Source organism: Monomorium pharaonis, chromosome 2 (genome assembly GCF_013373865.1).
Source record: "Monomorium pharaonis isolate MP-MQ-018 chromosome 2, ASM1337386v2, whole genome shotgun sequence".
Taxonomy (NCBI): Eukaryota; Metazoa; Arthropoda; class Insecta; order Hymenoptera; family Formicidae; genus Monomorium; species Monomorium pharaonis.
The window spans coordinates 31,336,326-31,344,024 of record NC_050468.1 but is presented as its reverse complement, the minus strand read 5'-3'; the positions used below and the strand labels follow the sequence as shown (position 1 = coordinate 31,344,024).

The 7,699-nt window shown below is 32.2% G+C and overlaps 1 protein-coding gene across 1 annotated transcript in view; it reads left to right on the top strand.

Annotated features, from left to right (window-relative positions):
- The first annotated feature begins 4,858 nt into the window (after positions 1-4,858).
- The window catches only part of LOC105833207 (pikachurin), a 112,555-nt gene continuing 109,714 nt past the window's right edge, over positions 4,859-7,699 (top strand). The window contains exon 1 of the mRNA XM_012674756.3: positions 4,859-5,067. The gene's annotated coding sequence lies outside the window, so the exon portion shown is untranslated. The remainder of the gene's footprint in view (positions 5,068-7,699) is intronic.

Genomic DNA, 7,699 nt, shown 5'->3' with positions numbered 1-7,699 from the left:
TTTAAGGGTTTTTGAAAATTCAGAGAAATATTATAGTAAATATTATAATATAGTAAATTTATATTTATATTTAGATCACTATTAAATTTTTTAATATTAATTATTAAAAAGTAAGAATAATAATAATAATGTTCTTGCGTGAATATTGTTCATTAAAATTTTACAGTGTAATCACAGTAAAGTTACTTTTATTTTAATTTTAATGCAAATTTAATTTCTGTTTTTTCTTTAATTGAAAAATTTAAGAGAAATTGTTGTAAACATAAGATTTATACTAGATAGAGATTGCAGCTATAAAATTTCGACAATTTTTTATGCCAATGGTGCTTTTTTACTCTTCTATATAATACTTATTTATAATTAACCTACAGTATTAGTTTTTTCAACTACTTTTAAACATTGCATACTTTTATACCTATTACGCCGCAATACCTATCGCCTTGTGACCTCTGTGACCGATTACGATCGGCAATGCCAATGGTACATAACATTGTTAGCCTTATTGATTGTTAATAAATATATACATACACATACGTATATATATGGACTCTGGATTCAATGACCATAAGATGGATTACGGTCAAGTTTATCATGTTTCGAAAGTAAATTGATAGTTTAGCAACGTACAGAGTGTTCGTGAAAAGCGCGTAGTATAACATATTAAAATTGCAAAACGTGTCAGAAATTTGTTTGGCATTTTGTAATTGCTAAAAAGGTTTGCGTCTTATTTTACGGCTTATTAATACAGATAAAATTATTTTTAAATATACTAATTAAATACGTTAGTACTTTTCTAACATGTAAGAATGTTTTGTATCGCAATAAAACACAAATGTAGTGTATTTTTTAATACATATGTATATGTATCGAATAATGCATTATATTGTTATCAAGATCGAGTTATGATGATACATACTCGTGGAATAAAATAAAGATAATATCTATGTTAATGAAATAAATGTTTAATAACAAAATTAATAACATGCAACAAATTAAACGAGCTTGCAATATATTTGATATTACAGTAATGCTTCTAGCAGGCTCGAAACTGATTTCTTCTTCCTGTTCATTGTGTATTGTTTATTCGTTAGCGTAGGGGTGTTTATTTGCTGCCTCAGAGATGATTGGTTAGTAAAACTATGAGCTCTCTCGCTATTGATTTTTAGCACTGTTACAACGATATACTACACCGCGAATACCACAGAACTTTTTATAGAATTGTATCAAAAACTACAGTGCAATATTGCAAATACTTTCGTAGCAAAGTAAAAAAAAAAAGGGCAAAATTTTAACAAGATAGTAGCAATATTGGAATAACGTTCATAAAATTGTATAAAAATACTACAATTATATAAAAATACTACAAGTTATTGTAAAATGTAACAATGGACGATGCACCAAGAGCGACAATTAAGAAAAGTATCGTAAATATAGATATTCCAACAATAATAATGTAACTGTATTATACAATATACTTGCAATGTTGCAACCTAACAATAATATTTCTGTGCCAAATAGAACGAAATAAAGATACATTAATAATTTAATATTTTAACTATTAAATGGAATTGTTATCTTGTCGAGTGAGTCCCGTTTGTAAGATTTTCGCGAGGATTACCACCTTCTTTATTATCTCCCTAGGATCATCCGTTTATCGTCAGGATCCTGCAGAATAGGTCACCGGTTGAACACGATTAAGTATGAGGTGCTGCTGTTAACCGGATTACGCGGAACTTGAGTTTTCTAAAGTAATAAAGGGGAGCTCTACGGCAAACTGATGAAATTCATAGCGCTATATAAGGGGTGTTGCAAATAAACCGGACAATTGGAGAGCATAATTGATGTTGATTAACGTTCAGCACAAAAATAAACACGTTTAGACACAAGATAAATTTATTATGCTGTCTTGATAAAGCTTTATTTATTAATAATCAAGAATATAATTCCGTTATCAAAAATATTTTTTACGATATGCATAATAATTGATTTTCATTATTGTATGTTATTTTTATATTAAACTTTTACTAATATATAAACACAAATTGATTTAAAAAGCTTTAAATGATGCTAAATTAAAACATAACTTTGTAAATTAATAAATTCATTATTAATTGTTACATATGTAATACAAAAAATTGTAATATAAATATTGATTTTGTGTGTGGATGTGTTACAAATCAAACATTTTTATTTAAAAAAATTATTATATACACATAAATTGCTCGGCACGTTTTGCTGACATTGGTTTTTTCGTTAGACTTTATGTTTTATTTTGTAATTTAATCATACGATAAGATCCATTAATCCCTTTCCCTTTTTGTTTTCAATATATGCGGTATTGTAAATAATAAACTATGTCGAGATAGCAAATTAATGAACATGAGAGGTAAAAGTGAAGAGTATAGGTATTGATAAGATACAATCTATGACAATAAACGTTCTCGTTCTATTGATTTCTGGCTACAGGCCAACTTTGAAGCTAGCCATGACGGACAATTCAGTGATAACATTCCGATAATAGTCAGACTCACCTGGCACGTTAACCAATCAACAAAGCTGAGGTTGTCGCAGGATTGTATATGTATTACTCGGTACCCTTATAAATATCAAATATTTATATGTATAATTAATATAATAACATTAAAAAAAAATATATATATATAGAAAAGAATAAAAGAAATATGTAAAAATTCTTTTTAATTTTTCATAATAATAATTTACATAAAAGTGAATTAGTAATATCACATATGTTTATTCATGTTTAACTTTGATGGCATTATATATAACATTAAAAAAATAAAAGTATCATAAATCATGTTTTTTGTAATAATAAAAAGAATAAACATTTTATCAAAATGTTTTGTTATTACGTATAAAATATCAAATTATAAAATGTCAAATTAGGTTATAATAAAAATTTATTCACATTATTTAGTATAAATTTGATATAAGTAATAAGTTTCAAGAAATTGTAACTCAGTCTGAACAATAGACTAAATGTATCATCTTGCAAGTGTTTCTTCTCACGAAAGGTTTTTAATGTATCATCAGAAATAGTATACTCAGAAATAAAAATTGGAACCGTGACAGTAAAATAAAATTCAAACTAATTGTTAATAAATACATATTTAAAAAATGCTGGAAATTAGATCTTCAATGTTAATATAAATAAAAATTGAAAGCTATAGTTTCTTTATTCAACGTATTCGTTTTGGCCTATTGTACGTATGTGCCATAATATGTGTAAAATTTGTTCCAAATTATTAATGCTAGAAATTTGCGTGCTAAAACCACCATGTATTTTTAAAGTCCGAAATAGCTTTAAATCTTTGTAAGGCCATTCTGTTAAAAAGTGATTAACTCAACGTGTTTTTACTGTGTTTTGAATCTTTTGTTTTACATTGCTCTGCAACGCTACCATTGAATTTTCAACCACTCTCTATCTAGGCAATTGGGTATTCTTGTTGAATCCTCTCCATGTAATGGTCAATTTAACCCTTAACTGGAGTGGTGAAGACATCTCGCGTAACTGGAGCGCACGAGTTCATAGACCCGTATATCAACTATTTTCATATTGGAAGTATATACACATATGTGTTTTTTTAAACATAAATTTATAAATTTATATATCTATACACATAACGCGCTTTAAAAAAATTAGTAGGGATATTTAAAATATAAAAAAACTAATTGTGTTAAAAAAGTCAAATTATAAAATAAAAATTTCCGATACTTTTTATAGAGATTCTTCATTATAAACAAAAAGAAAATCTTTAACTTAAAACATTAATAATAACGTCGTAAGAACGTTTTCTTTTTCTCTCGGATTATTCCAATTAAATATTAGCAATTTGTTGTCCATTAAGAAAATTAATCTATATTAGTTTTAATGCGTTAGAAATCAAGATTAAAATTGCTTTGAAGAGATTAAAAAATTGTTTAATCGTTAAAAATCAGCGTTAGAGATTAAGATTAAAATTACTTTAAAGTGATTAAAAAATTTTCAATTATTGATTAAAACTTGGCGCGTTATGGGTTGATGCAACGGTAACATGATTTTAAAATTATCTTCAATCTCAATTATTGCCCGTTTTAAATTTAATCAATCAAATCTCAATCTCCGAGATATGATGCGAGCTCAATATAATCTTTAATGCATAGTTTAATGCAAATTTTATTGTCTTAATTCTCTTATCGTCTGTGTAATATTTTCTTCTTTTACTTTCACGAAGCGACAGAAGATATAATTCACCGAGAAGAAATAATTGCAGTAACTATAATATTATTATAATTTATAGTCATTTTCGACTCAACCATATTTCTATTAGTTACTCAATAACATAAATTGTAGTTTGTTTTTAAACTATATTAAAATCCTCGTCACTATAATATGATTATTTTTATCAAATATTGTAATAATAATTATAATACTATAAAAACGATATTTCCGACTATAATTGTTTTACTATGCAATTATAGTCGCAAATATCACAAACTTTTTTCGCAGTGTTTGAGACGCGCGCGCAGCGAACGCGACATACCCTTGCGTACTGGTTTCGCACCTCCGGCGCTACGTCCCTGTCGGGTCTCTCGCGCACCCTCGATCGGAAGGCACGCATTTCTAGGCGGAATGTTTTCGGGGGGTTAGTAACGCGGTGGTTCGGGCAAAAAAATGGCGGCGGCCGATCGAAGGCGGTGGCGGCAGCGGCGGCGTTATGACGCATGCCGCGCGGCGGTGGCGGCGGCGGCGGCGGCGGCGACGGTAGCGACGATAGTGGTGGAGGCGGCGGAGGTGATGGTGGTGGTGGTGGTGGTGGTGGTGGTGGTGGTGGCGACGACGACAGCGGCGTCCCTCGGCGGCGCCACCGTCGAACTACCCCCGCAGTTCGATTGGAGACACCGGCCGGCACCGACGGTCGTCGCGACGCTCCGCGACGCGTGTGTGCGTTCGTACGTGCCTCCTTCGTTCGCGTACAGAGAGCTATAGAGGAGTAAAAAAAGGCGTACGGAGAGGCGTGAGATCCGCCTGGGAACGGAAGAGCGAGAGGAAGCCGCGTTGTGCGAGAGGTACGGGGAAAAAAAAACCGCCGAGCTCCGCTTCCGCCGGTGCGACGCGCGGGGCGACGCGAGGCAACGCGAAACGCGGGGGTTGATGGTGTGGTCCGCGGCGAAGGGGGTTGCGCCGCGAACCCCCTTACGGGAAAAACCGGGAGTTCCGTGGTACATCTCGGCGTCGTGCTGCTCGCGATCGCCGCTCCGATTCGCGTCGGACGCGCGCATACAGTGTGGCCCTTACCCCGAAAGGGCAACCTCGCGAGGACGCTTTTTCTCTTATTGATTCAGCGGCCCTTCGGTCCGCGACCCGCGGCGCGATCGCTCGATAAGCTGTGTGTCCGCACGCGCTCACGCACGCACGCACGCACATTCGCAGATGTGTATTTTCGGCGCGCGCGAGAGAGACTTCGGCTGCTATCGAGGGGGGGAAAAAAAAAAATTATTTTTCACGTGTAATTCTCACGGCAGGGCTAACTGTTTCCCCTGCGAGGGCGTAGATTATTGCTATTCCGAGGTTGGTTGCTTGTTGCTCGCACGCCACGGACTGGTGCGTCGAACAGGCGAAGCCCAGCTTTCTTGAGGAACAAATTTCACGCTTAGCCATGTAGATTATTCAGTAGTCGTTAGAGATGTTACGGTACTGATACGGCGTTAATGTGTCAATGCATGGGAAAGTATCCAAGAAAGTATCCTTTCAGTTAAACAGATGTTCTACATACGTAAATTTTGATATTTTCTCTGTCAAGAAATTTTGTCCGTGATACGAGTCAATATTTATATACACGAAAGAGATATTTAATGTGCCCTTTTGCTGCAGATCGGAATTTTCGTAAATTGACTAAATAAAATATTTAACACGTCGATCAATATCATTTTTATCAGTTTCAATGCGTTTTTAGCTATTCTGAGTAGTCGACGTTTTTGCTAATAAATTTCACAATAAATGCCATTCATAATAAATTGCCAGTTGCGGTCGAGTTAAATATCGCAATACGGATTCTTTCCTAATTATCACCAGCGACTAAAAAAAAGAATATTAATTAACACAAAAGTGGTTTTTATCATTTATACAGACACGATTTTTGTATTAAGTAGTACAAACATTAGGGAAGTTTAGAGTTTGTAAATAAGTATTTGCTTCAATCGAACTGTGACACGGAACTCTGAGCTACGTATCGAATGACACTGAACGTCAGTTTGTTAAGGGTTGATACCTGTTTGTTATCGAGCCGCTGGATAATGGTACAATAGTGCAATTTGAGTCTCCGTTTGTTACATTGTATTCTGTAGTAGCCTGAATTGTATTGTGTAAAAAAAAATTTCTCCTTAAATTCTCGACAAGTTGTGTTGCGCAAATATTGAATTATTATGAACTATGGCGAAGTAAGTTATTTCCATATTTCGCACATAATTATTGCACTTTTGCATTACATACTGGTAAATTAATACAATGAGATGTTAGTATTTTATATTTGATAAAAGTACGTCATGTACATTGTAAATACAATTTTTAATACATACATACAAAAAATCGAACGTAAGAAGAAATAAATGATTAAAGGAAAGCTGATAAAAAAGCAAGATTAAAACGATAATTAATGTGTTAATCAATTTTTTTAAATGTAGTTGATGTTCAAGAAAATTCCGGTTTTATAGTGGATAAACACTTCCAATATCTTTTTCATGAAAAATATTAATTTATCTATATATTAATGTATCAGAACGAACACTCTTTAATTATTGATCGTCATATTTAATTACCGTTACGACTTTGTTATATTCCATATTTAAACTTACAATATCCGATATTTAATTATAATGGCATTAAATATGATATTAGTTTGTGGCAGAAAATTGTTAATTGAATTTTGCACATTATTTCGTAGTTTATGTAAAGTCTATATACGTATATATATAATCAGCACATTAAAATGTATATAAATTTGCAATTGCTAATTTAACTTGTCATGATTTGTCTTACACAGATAGAGAATACATACCACTGATATAATACAGACTATAATAAATTAATAAATTGTCATCAATCAATAAGTAAAATTTAATAACAAAAGTTATAGTGAGAGAGAGAATCTGTATATCCTGCAAGACATAATTTATCCAATATGCATAAATGATAAATATGATAATTAGGTTTATTAAAAACAAACAGGGAGAAATTATCAATTCTAAAATACAAAAAACTTAAATTATATTGTTATGTTAAACATTAGAAAAGATAGTATTATGGATCGTAATATTATCGTTAATACAGATGAGGAATTCTAATAATTACTTATGGAATCATTTATTTAGTAGTCCGCAGTTGTGCAGTGGCGCTAATATGCTAATATACAATAATTGATATTTGTTATAAGGTATTTGCATTTTAAGCATTTAAAACGCTGAGGTATATTTTAACGTTAAATTACACATACTTTCTCATTCCTTTTATGGGCGTATTATTACATGAATATATGTATACTTGAATGTTTTTTTAACACTATGTTTAGCTATATACGTTTTAAGTTGCAAAGTTAAACAATTTTATGGGATTTTGCTAATGTAACTCTCTAAACATACGGACGGCTCAACATGTTTTTTTTAAGAAGTTTTCGATGTTTCCATGTCGAAATAGTCATTCTAT